Below are 13,258 nucleotides of genomic sequence, written 5' to 3' on the forward strand. Positions count from 1 at the left end.
CGGGGGCTTATCTACAGCATTAGGCCGGTTTCACACGTCAGTGGCTCCGGTACGTGAGGTGACAGTTTCCTCACGTACCGGAGACACTGACACACGTAGACACATAAAAATCAATGCATCTGTTCAGATGTCATTGATTTTTTGCGGACCGTGTCTCCGTGTGCCAAACACGGAGACATGTCAGTGTTCGTGGGAGCGCACGTTTTACACGGACCCAATAGAGTCAATGGGTCCGCGTAAAACACGGACCTCACACGGACATTCTCCGTCTGGGGTCCGTGTGCGTGCAGGAGACAGCGCTACAGTAAGCGCTATCCCCCCCACATGGTGCTGAAGCCGGTATTCATATCTTCCCTGTAGCAGCGTTTGCTGTAGAGAAAATATGAAGAATAGTGTTAAAAATAAAGATCCATGTGTCCGCCACCCCCCCACCCCCTGTGCGCCCCCCCCCCCGCTGGTCAGAAAATACTCACCCGCTCCCTCGCTCCTTCCTGGTCTGGCCGCGCCTCCTACTGTATGCGGTCACGTGGGGCCGATCATTTACAATCATGAATAGTCGGCTCCGCCCCTATGGGAGGTGGAGCCACATATTCATGACTGTAAATGATCGGGCCCACGTGACCGCATGCAGGAGAAGCCGCGGCCAGACCAGGAAGCAGCGAGGGAGCGGGTAAGTATTTTCTGACCAGCGGGGGGGCGCACAGGGGGTGGGGGGGGGGCGCACAGGGGGTGGGGGGGCGGCGGACACATGGATCTTTATTTTAAACACTATTCTTCATATTTTCTCTACAGCAAACGTTGCTGCAGGGAAGATATGAATCGCAGCTTCAGCACCATGCAGAGTGGGTACCACACGCTCCGTGTGGTACCCACTCGCCATACGGGCGGCACACGTGTGCCGCACGTATGGCCTCCGTGAGTTCCCAGGCACACGGACACGGATAACTCCGGTACCGATTTATTCCGGTACCGGAATTATCTGGACGTGTGGGACAGCCCTTACAGAATGCTGTAGATAAGCCCCTGATGCTGGTGAGCTTACCTCACCAGCCATTTTGGGGGTGACAGGTTCCCTTTAATGACCAAGCCAATTTTTACAATTCTGACCACTGTCATTTTATGAAGTTGTAACTCTGAAACGCTTTAACGGATCCCACTGATTCTGAGAATGTTTTTTCATTACATATTGTACTTCATGTTAGTGGTAATATTTCTTCGATATTACTTGCATTTATTTATGAAAAAAATGGAAATGTGGCAAAAAAAATTACATTTTGCAATTTTCAAACTTTTATTTTTTATGCCCTTAAATCAGAGTGATGTCAAACAAAATAGTTAATCAATAACATTTCCCACATGTCTACTTTACATCAGCACAATTTTGGAAACAAATTATTTTTTGTTAGGAAGTTATAAGGGTTAAAAGTGGACCAGCAATTTCTCATTTTTTACAACAAAATTCACAAAACCATTTTTTAGGGACCATCTCACATTTAAAGTCACTTTGAGGGGTCCATATGGCTGAAAATACGCAAAAGTGACACCATTCTAAAAACTGCACCCCTCAAGGTACTCAAAACTATATTCAAGAATTTTATGAACTCTTTACGTGCTTCACAGGAAGTGAAGCAATGTGTAAGGAAAAAAATAACATTTTGCTTTTTTTTTACAAACATTTTACTTCAGAACCAATTTTTTTTATTTTCACAAGTGTAAAAAGAGAAAATGAACCACAAAATTTGTTGTGCAATTTCTCCTGCTCGGACGAGAAGGAGCGCCGTTTGACTTTTTCAACTCAGAATTGGCTGGAATTGAGATCGGACGCCATGTTGTGTTTAGGATGCCCCTGATGTGCCTAAACAGTGGAAACCCCCCACAAGTGACACCATTTGGGAAACTTTTTTGATCTTTTCGCCCCCAAATTTTTATTTTCACAATGGTAACAGGAGAAATTAGACCACCAAAGATGTTGTGCAATTTCTCCTGAGTACGCTGATACCCCATATGTGGGGGTAAACCCCTGTTTGGGCGCACGGCACAGCTTGGAAGAGAAGGAGCGCCATTTTACTTTTTCAACGCAGAATTGGCTGGAATTGAGATCGGACGCCATGTCGCGTTTGGAGAGCCCCTGATGTGCCTAAACAGTAGAAACCCCCCACAAGTGACACCATTTTGGAATCTAGACCCCTTAACCCCTTAAGCCCCGAGGGTGGTTTGCACGTTAATGACCGGGCCAATTTTTACAATTCTGACCACTGTCTCTTTATGAGGTTATAACTCTAAAACGCTTCAATGGATCTTGGCGATTCTGACACTGTTTTCTCGTGACATATTGTACTTCATGATAGTGGTAAAATTTATTCGATATAACTTGCATTTATTTGTGAAAAAAATGGAAATTTGGTGAAAATTTTGAAAATTTAGCAATTTTCTAACTTTGAATTTTTATGCCCTTAAATCACAGAGATATGTCACGCAAAATACTTAATAAGTAACATTTCCCACATGTCTACTTTACATCAGCACAATTTTGGAATCAAAATTTTTTGTTGTTAGGGAGTTATAAGGGTTAAAAGTTGACCAGCAATTTCTCATTTTTACACCACCATTTTTTTTTAGGGACCACATCTCATTTGAAGTCATTTTGAGGGGTCTATATGATAGAAAATAACCAAGTGTGACATTATTCTAAAAACTGCACCCCTCAAGGTGCTCAAAACCACATTCAAGAAGATTATAAGTTTATTAACCCTTCAGGTGTTTCACAGGAATTTTTTGAATGTTTAAATAAAAATGAACATTTAACTTTTTTTCACACAAAATTTATTTCAGCTCCAATTTGTTTTATTTTACCAAGGGTAACAGGAGAAAATGGATCCCAAAAGTTGTTGTACAATTTGTCCTGAGTACGCTGATACCCCATATGTGGGGGTAAACCACTGTTTGGGCGCATGGCAGAGCTCGGAAGGAAAGGAGCGCCATTTTACTTTTCAATGCAAAATTGACTGGAATTGAGATGGGACGCCATGTTGCGTTTGGAGAGCCCCTGATGTGCCTAAACATTGAAACCCCCCACAAGTGACACCATTTTGGAAAGTAGACCCCCTAAGGAACTTGTCTAGATGTGTGGTGAGCACTTTGACCCACCAAGTGCTTCACAAAAGTTTATAATGCAGAGCCGTCAAAATAAAAAATCATATTATTTCACAAAAATGATCTTTTCGCCCCCAATTTTTTTATTTTCCCAAGGGTAAGAGAAGAAATTGGACCCCAAAAATTGTTGTGCAATTTGTCCTGAGTACGCTGATACCCCATATGTGGGTGTAAACCATTGTTTGGGCGCATGGCAGAGCTCGGAAGGGAAGGAGCGCCATTTGACTTTTTAATGCAAAATTGACTGGAATTGAGATGGGATGCCATGTTGGGTTTGGAGAGCCCCTGATGTGCCTAAACATTGAAACCCCCCACAAGTGACACCACATTGGAAAGTAGACCCCTTAAGGAACTTATCTAGATGTGTGGTGAGCACTTTGACCCAACAAGTGCTTCACAGCACAAAATGATCTTTTCACCCCCCAATTTTTAGTTTCACAAGGGTAGCAGGAGAAATTGGACCATGAAAGTTGTTGTGCAATTTGTCCTGAGTATTTGACTTTTTCAATGCAAAATTGGCTGGAATCAATGGTGGAGCCATGTCACGTTTGGAGACCCCCTGATGTACCTAAACAGTGGAAACCCCCAATTCTAACTCCAACCCGAACCCCAACACACCCCTAACCCTAATCCTAACCATAACCCTAATCACAACCCTATCCCCAACACACCCCTAACCCTAATCACAACCCTATCCCCAACACACCCCTAACCCTAATCACAACCCTAATCCCAAACCTAACCCTAACTCTAATCCCAAGCCTAACCCTAATCCCAAACCTAAGGCTTCTTTTACACTTACCGGGTTTTTTGCGGTCCGTTATTGCAGGCTGTATTGCCGCAATTTTCATGGTCTGCCGCAATAATGGACCACAAAAAACTTGCGGATTGCCGTTTTTCGGGTTTGCAATGCTATGGAAAAAGTAATGGAAAAAAAACGGCGGTCCGCAAAACTGGAAGTCCCGGTGCACCGCAAAAACAACCTTCCGTTCTTTTTGTGGCCCCATTGAATTACAATGGGGGATGTGTCCTTTAGCCATGAAAAATATCAAGCAGGCTCAATATTTTTTCACAGCCATAAATACAGCCCTCACGGCCATACAGCGTACGGTGCTCCGTAGAATTATTGCCGCCCGTTTTTAGCCCCAACCCTAACCCTGATTTTAGCCCCAACCCTAACCCTAATTTTAGCCTCAACCCTAACCCTAATTTTAGCCCCAACCCTAACTCTAATGGGAAAATGGAAATAAATACATTTTCTTTGTTTTATTATTTTTCCCTAACTGAGGGGGTGATAAAGTGTGGGGGGCTTATTTACTATTTTTTTTATTTTGATCACTGTGATAGGGTTTATCACAGTGACCAAAATGAACCAATAGGAAAAATCTTCCAATTGTTGCCGGATGCCTGCGGGCAGATCTCGGCGGGCGCACTGCGCACATGCCCACCATTTTTTCCCTGATAAAGATGGCGACGCCCAGTGGAGGAAGCAGGAGGGCCGAGGAGCACCGGGAAACACTGCTAAGCATGGGGGGGCGATTGAGGACCCTATTTCTCTCTCCTCTGATGTGCTATCACATCAGAGGAGAGAGAAATTACATGGCACATCGGACTTTCTTTTTTTTTCTTTGCGGCCACCGCTACACCATTATTGGTGACGATCGCAAAACCGGGTCAGTAAGAACCGAAGAACCGACCCGAAATATGTTCTTTGGGGTCTCGGCTACCCCCGGAAGCCGAGACCCCAAGATCTGCCGTGTAAAGAGGGCGGCGCCCATGGAGGAGAAAGTGGGAGGACCCACGAACACCGGGAGACACCGGTAAGTATCAGGGGGGGGGAATCGGGGACCCTATTTCTCTCTCCTCTGATGTGCGATCACATCAGAGGACAGAGAAATAAATGGCAAATTGCACTTTTTTTTTTTTGCGGCTGCCGGTAAACGGTTAATTACTGGCAATCGCAACCCGGGGTCGGTAAAAACCGACCCGAATCATGTTCTCTGGGGTCTCGGCTACCCCTGGCAGTCGAGACACCGGAGAAAAAAAGACTCTGGGGGCGTTATACACTTTTTCCACAGCGCCGGTAATTAATGGCGCTGTGGTTTAACTACCCTTAACTACCGCCGTTAAAAGGTGTATCGGCGGTCGTTAAGGGGTTAAAAACACCGTAGGTTGTGTGGAGAGTGATGATTACTTGTGTATGAACACAGAACTCAGGCCACACATTGATTTTAGGAATGAGAATTTACAATGAGAAATATTAATTATACACAGACAATATGGAGACATTTAGGGGCCACAATAAAATGCCTCCTTGGTGCACATGCATGGTGTTTCGCTTAGTGCACGCCTGTGATGTAATTTGGAGACATCGCTCTACTAACGTACACCGCAGTGTAACGGACGGCTGTAGGACAGAGTTATGAGGCTGGTTTCATCATGCTTGCACCATACCAACTAGTGGTGCCACAGTCAGTCGGAGCAGGTAATTATAGGAGAGAAGGTAATTATAGGAGAGAAGGTAATTACATGAGTGACCCCCTGAAGAAGAGGAAAGCGAAACACACGTAGGTGCAGAAATGGGGTTTGAGTAGATAATGGGCAAGCCCCTTACTTTAATTCTTAGTGTTACTATTTTGGTAGGGCAGATAGGTAATAGTGTAATTCATAAGACTTTTTTTCTGACTTTTGTACTCAGTGGTCTTTTTATGGTTGAATAACAGTAACTGTGACAAACAGTAACAAATAAAATGCAAAATTATTAAACAAAAAATAAATCTAAATCCAATCTTTAGGTGACTGCCTGTAGCCTTCAAGTATCTGCCTGTATTTCTCAACAAGAGGACACCAAGAAATAGGCAACGTGAATACGGTCCATGGTGGAGCTACAAACTGAGAAACAAAGCAGTTGGGACAGAGAAGAGGATGCAGCTGTATAAAGTCATTTATGACACTGAGATTATATAGAAAGATGAGTGATGCCCCTAGAAATCATAAATTTACCAGAGTCAGAGGTGAACTAAACCCAGAATTAGCCGAAAAGAAGACAGTAGGCAGCAAACACTGGAGATGCCTGAAGAGGTAATGGATATTCTCATTTCCTTATTGTCACAAATGTTCAAGAATTCCAAGAAGCTACAGATGCTGAGACTATGGGGTAAAGACAGACAAAAGCAACAACTGACAGGGCAAGAATCATGAGAAAGACGTGTTGTAATTTAGATATACTAAACACATTTTTTTGTTCTAATTTTCCCTTGTAGGGCACCGAACAACATCTCAAGATAATTTCTTTATGCATAAGAATATAACTACTATAATACTGCCCCTATGTACAAGAATATAACTAATATAATACTGCTCCTATGTACAAGAATATAACTACTATAATACTGCTCCTATGTACAAGAAAATAACTACTATAATACTGCTCCTATGTATAAGAATATAACTACTATAATACTGCCCCCTATATACAAGAATATAGCTACTATAATACTGCCCCTATGTACAAGAATAAAACTACTATAATACTGCCCCTATGTACAAGAATATAACTACTATAATACTGCCCCTATGTACAAGAATATAACTACTATAATACTGCCCCTATGTACAAGAATAAAACTACTATAATACTGCCCCTATGTACAAGAATATAACTACTATAATACTGCCCCTATGTACAAGAATATAACTACTATAATACTGCCCCTATGTACAAGAATATAACTACTATAATACTGCCCCTATGTACAAGAATATAACTACTATAATACTGCTCCTATGTACAAGAATATAACTACTATAATACTGCTCCTATGTACAAGAATATAACTACTATAATACTGCCCCTATGTACAAGAATATAACTACTATAATACTGCTCCTATGTACAAGAATATAACTATTATAATACTGCTCCTATGTACAAGAATATAACTACTATAATACTGCCCCTATGTACAAGAATATAACTACTATAATACTGCCCCTATGTACAAGAATATAACTACTATAATACTGCTCCTATGTACAAGAATATAACTACTATAATACTGCCCCTATGTACAAGAATATAACTACTATAATACTGCTCCTATGTACAAGAATATAACTACTATAATACTGCCCCTATGTACAAGAATGTAACTACTATAATACTGCCCCTATATACAAGAATATAACTACTATAATACTGCTCCTATATACAAGAATATAACTACTATAATACTGCCCCTATGTACAAGAATATAACTACTATAATACTGCTCCTATGTACAAGAATATAACTACTATAATACTGCTCCTATGTACAAGAATATAACTACTATAATACTGCTCCTATGTACAAGAATATAACTATTATAATACTGCTCCTATGTACAAGAATATAACTACTATAATACTGCCCCTATGTACAAGAATATAACTATTATAATACTGCTCCTATGTACAAGAATATAACTACTATAATACTGCCCCTATGTACAAGAAAATAACTACTATAATACTGCCCCTATGTACAAGAATATAACTACTATAATACTGCCCCTATGTACAAGAATATAACTACTATAATACTGCCCCTATGTACAAGAATATAACTACTATAATACTGCCCCTATGTACAAGAATATAACTACTATAATACTGCTCCTATGTACAAGAATATAACACCTATAATACTGCCCCTATGTACAAGAATATAACTACTATAATACTGCCCCTATGTACAAGAATATAACTACTATAATACTGCCCCTATGTACAAGAATATAACTACTATAATACTGCTCCTATGTACAAGAATATAACTACTATAATACTGCTCCTATGTACAAGAATGTAACTACTATAATACTGCTCCTATGTACAAGAATGTAACTACTTAATACTGCCCCTATATACAAGAATGTAACTACTATAATACTGCTCCTATATACAAGAATATAACTACTATAATACTGCCCCTATGTACAAGAATATAACTACTATAATACTGCTCCTATGTACAAGAATATAACTACTATAATACTGCTCCTATGTACAAGAATATAACTACTATAATACTGCTCCTATGTACAAGAATATAACTACTATAATACTGCTCCTATGTACAAGAATATATCTACTATAATACTGCCCCTATGTACAAGAATATAACTACTATAATACTGCTCCTATGTACAAGAATATAACTACTATAATACTGCCCCTATGTATAAGAATATAACTACTATAATACTGCTCCTATTTATAAGAATATAACTACTATAATACTGCTCCTATGTACAAGAATATAACTACTATAATACTGCCCCTATGTACAAGAATATAACTACTATAATACTGCCCCCTATGTACAAGAATATAACTACTATAATACTGCCCCCTATGTACAAGAATATAACTACTATAATACTGCTCCTATGTACAAGAAAATAACTACTATAATACTGCCCCCTATGTACAAGAATATAACTACTATAATACTGCCCCCTATGTACAAGAATATAACTACTATAATACTGCCCCCTATGTACAAGAATATAACTACTATAATACTGCTCCTATGTATAAGAATATAACTACTATAATACTGCTCCTATGTACAAGAATATAACTACTATAATACTGCCCCCTATGTACAAGAATATAACTACTATAATACTGCTCCTATGTATAAGAATGTAACTACTATAATACTGCTCCTATGTACAAGAATATAACTACTATAATACTGCCCCTATGTACAAGAATATAACTACTATAATACTGCCCCCTATGTACAAGAATATAACTACTATAATGCTGCCCCCTATGTACAAGAATATAACTACTATAATACTGTCCCTATGTACAAGAATATAACTACTATAATGCTGCCCCCTATGTACAAGAATATAACTACTATAATACTGCCCCCTATGTACAAGAATATAACTACTATAATACTGCTCCTATGTATAAGAACATAACTACTATAATACTGCTCCTATGTACAAGAATATAACTACTATAATACTGCCCATATGTACAAGAATATAACTACTATATACTGCTCCTATGTACAAGAATATAACTACTATAATACTGCTCCTATGTACAAGAATATAACTACTATAATACTGCTCCTATGTACAAGAATATAACTACTATAATACTGCCCCTATGTATAAGAATATAACTACTATAATACTGCTCCTATGTATAAGAATATAACTACTATAATACTGCCCCTATGTATAAGAATATAACTACTATAATACTGCCCCTATGTACAAGAATATAACTACTATAATACTGCCCCCTATGTACAAGAATATAACTACTATAATACTGCCCCCTATGTACAAGAATATAACTACTATAATACTGCTCCTATGTATAAGAATATAACTACTATAATACTGCCCCTATGTATAAGAATATAACTACTATAATACTGCCCCTATGTACAAGAATATAACTACTATAATACTGCCCCCTATGTACAAGAATATAACTACTATAATACTGCTCCTATGTACAAGAATATAACTACTATAATACTGCCCCTATGTATAAGAATATAACTACTATAATACTGCCCCTATGTATAAGAATATAACTACTATAATACTGCTCCTATGTATAAGAATATAACTACTATAATACTGCTCCTATGTATAAGAATATAACTACTATAATACTGCCCCTATGTATAAGAATATAACTACTATAATACTGCCCCCTATGTACAAGAATATAACTACTATAATACTGCCCCCTATGTACAAGAATATAACTACTATAATACTGCTCCTATGTATAAGAATATAACTACTATAATACTGCCCCTATGTATAAGAATATAACTACTATAATACTGCCCCTATGTATAAGAATATAACTACTATAATACTGCTCCCTATGTATAAGAATATAACTACTATAATACTGCTCCTATGTATAAGAATATAACTACTATAATACTGCCCCTATGTATAAGAATATAACTACTATAATACTGCCCCTATGTACAAGAATATAACTACTATAATACTGCCCCCTATGTACAAGAATATAACTACTATAATACTGCCCCCTATGTACAAGAATATAACTACTATAATACTGCTCCTATGTATAAGAATATAACTACTATAATACTGCTCCTATGTACAAGAATATAACTACTATAATACTGCTCCTATGTATAAGAATATAACTACTATAATACTGCTCCTATGTATAAGAATATAACTACTATAATAATGCTCCTATGTACAAGAATATAACTACTATAATACTGCCCCTATGTACAAGAATATAACTACTATAATACTGCCCCTATGTACAAGAATATACCGTATATACTCGAGTATAAGCCGAGATTTTCAGCCCATTTTTTTAGGTTGAAAGTGCCCCTCTCGGCTTATACCCGAGTCATTGTCCCAGGGGGTCGGCGGGGAGGGGGAGTGGCGGCTGTTACATCATACTCACCTGCTCCCGGCGCGGTCCCTGCTTCTGAGATTGTCTCTGATGCCGGCAGCTTGTTCCTGTGTTCAGCGATCACGTGGTACCGCTCATTAAAGTAATGAATATGGACGCGACCCCACTCCCATAGGTCTCTCGGCTTATACTCGAGTATATACGGTAACTACTATAATACTGCTCCCCATATACAAGTGTGTAACTACTATAATACTGCTCCAATTAAATAGAATTTTTTTTTATTATATAAAGTTTTGCTTTTTTCAAGATGAGCTGTATTTTTTTAAATGCCATTTTATCAAACACGTCTGTAAGGCTGTGTTCACACAAAGTAAATGTTGAGGGGGTTTTGGGTGAAGAAAATCTGCTGCATTTAAAAATGTTGTCCACTGCTTCATCTTTGATGACCTATCCTAAGAACAACTGAAAGGGAGAAGACACAGATTAGATATTAGAAAAAACTTTTTGATGGTTAGGGTGATCAATGAGTGGAACAGACGGCCTTGAGACGTGGTGAGTTCTCCTTCAATGGAAGTCTTCACACAGAGGCTGGACAGACATCTGTCTGAGATTACCCTTTGTAAAATTAAAAATGTAAGGCTAAAGCTACATTTTTCAGGAAACATGGAGTCACTTATGGTGTTTTATACTGTCTCAGGACCTTCGTTGCTCTGTAAATTTGACGTGGCTTGCTCAATTTATTCCTGGCAAAATTTTTCTCCAAAAATCAAATGGTGCCCTTTATCTTCTGAGTCCTGCTGAGTGCCGAAATCGTAGTTTCTGGCCACATACGGGGTAATACTGCATTTGGTAGAAATTACATAATAAATTGTGGTGTTAATCTTCTCCTATTACCCCTTGTGAAAATTAATATTAATATTAGGACTAAAGCAATATTTCAGTGAATTTTTTTTTTTTTTAAACTCTACTCTGCATTTATTTATGAGAAGCACCTGAATGGTTAACAAACTTTCTGACAGTTCAAAGGAAGCCAATATATGGTGGTTTTGGTGTCCCAAACATTCAGAATTATGTAGCGACTTTACTTAAACAAAGTCATCAGTGGACCTTACCCGACATAACCTCAGGTTAGGTGCTCCTGGAGAAAGCATCTGTCAAAAATAATCATCTGAAAAATCTCATCCTAGCACACATAATAGATAATAGCCTGACCCTTCCAAAATCTCCAGCTATGATTGCAACTATTCACACACAGAGAACGTTACAAAAGTCTCTAAAATTGTCTCCTTTTAGATATGAAATTCCGATAAAAATCCTAGAAAGAATCTTACCACACCTACGAATAAAGGAATGGAAACTAAATGGAGTCAAATTTATTTCAAATCTTTTTTTTTTTAGACCACAACAAAGAATTAGGCCCCTGTTAACTTCTACAAGACACATATACGTTTGATGATATAGATTTTGCACTTTACGTACATATAAAGAGATATCTGACCAATTTTAATAAGAGAAAGAAATTCCAAAATTCTCCCATACCAAAGCCGATACACCAGTGTCGGACTGGGGTGCGACGGGCCCACCAGAAACGTTAACTCCAGGGCCCCACTTCTCAGCTAATAGGACTTTACTCTCATTCACAAATTTCTATAGAATAAAGTGGGTTGATTGTTAAGATGCAGCCTTTGTCTGTACCTAGTGAATCAAGCGTATTATACCAAGTACTGCTAATATAAGAGGGTGGTGGCCCACCGGAGGATTCTCCTGTTCTCCTGTGGGCCAGTCCGAGCCTGCCATATACGCCCTTTTAAAGAAACCTCATAACTGATCTATTTGGAAGACTAGGAATATTGTCCATGTCTTGCACAATTTTTCCCTCCAAATCTGCCCTATATTGGAGAGAATGTGGGCATACTGGTCATCTCATCTGTTTTGGGAGTGTAATACAATCACCGCCCTCTGGAATCAGGTTGAAACGCTCTTTTGAGGTATTATTGTTGTTAGTATATCTTTCACCCCACAAATGACAATACTATCACTAAATATCAACACACTTTTAAAAGAACATGAATTTATTATATCACATATTTTAATTACTACAAACCATCTAAAAGCAACATTTTGGAAGAAAAAAAATTATTTCCCTACATTAGGAATTATTATTGAGAGAGTAGCGGCACTTAACATCTATGAACACGTCCACGCTACAAGAACAGATAATATTGTCAAATATGAAAGGAATCGGTCACTCTGCAACACAAAGGTTCCAATTGTTTTATTACTATTGTACTTATCTATCTCAGGCGACTGGTATGACAACTAATTAGTATGGGATGAAATGACTCCCAGTATAAATAATTCTAGTGAACGTTATCTTTAACTGAATCAAATGATCACCATAAATATTACTAAACTCCTGTCTTCTGGTTTTTCTTTATTTCTCCCCATCTTGTTTTAGACCTTTCCTTCTCTCCATTTCCCATCTATCTAATTCCCTTTCTACCCACGTTTTCCCTTCCCGTACCTAACCTTCGTTTTCTTTCTCTTCCTGACTCACCCTTGTCGTCTTTCTTTATTGTAGTAAAAATTATTTATCTCATACTGTTTATAACGTACTTATAACGTAAAAATTTGATAAAAACTATTTGTGAAACAAAGTTTCTGA

Source organism: Ranitomeya variabilis, chromosome 6 (genome assembly GCF_051348905.1).
Source record: "Ranitomeya variabilis isolate aRanVar5 chromosome 6, aRanVar5.hap1, whole genome shotgun sequence".
Taxonomy (NCBI): domain Eukaryota; kingdom Metazoa; phylum Chordata; class Amphibia; order Anura; family Dendrobatidae; genus Ranitomeya; species Ranitomeya variabilis.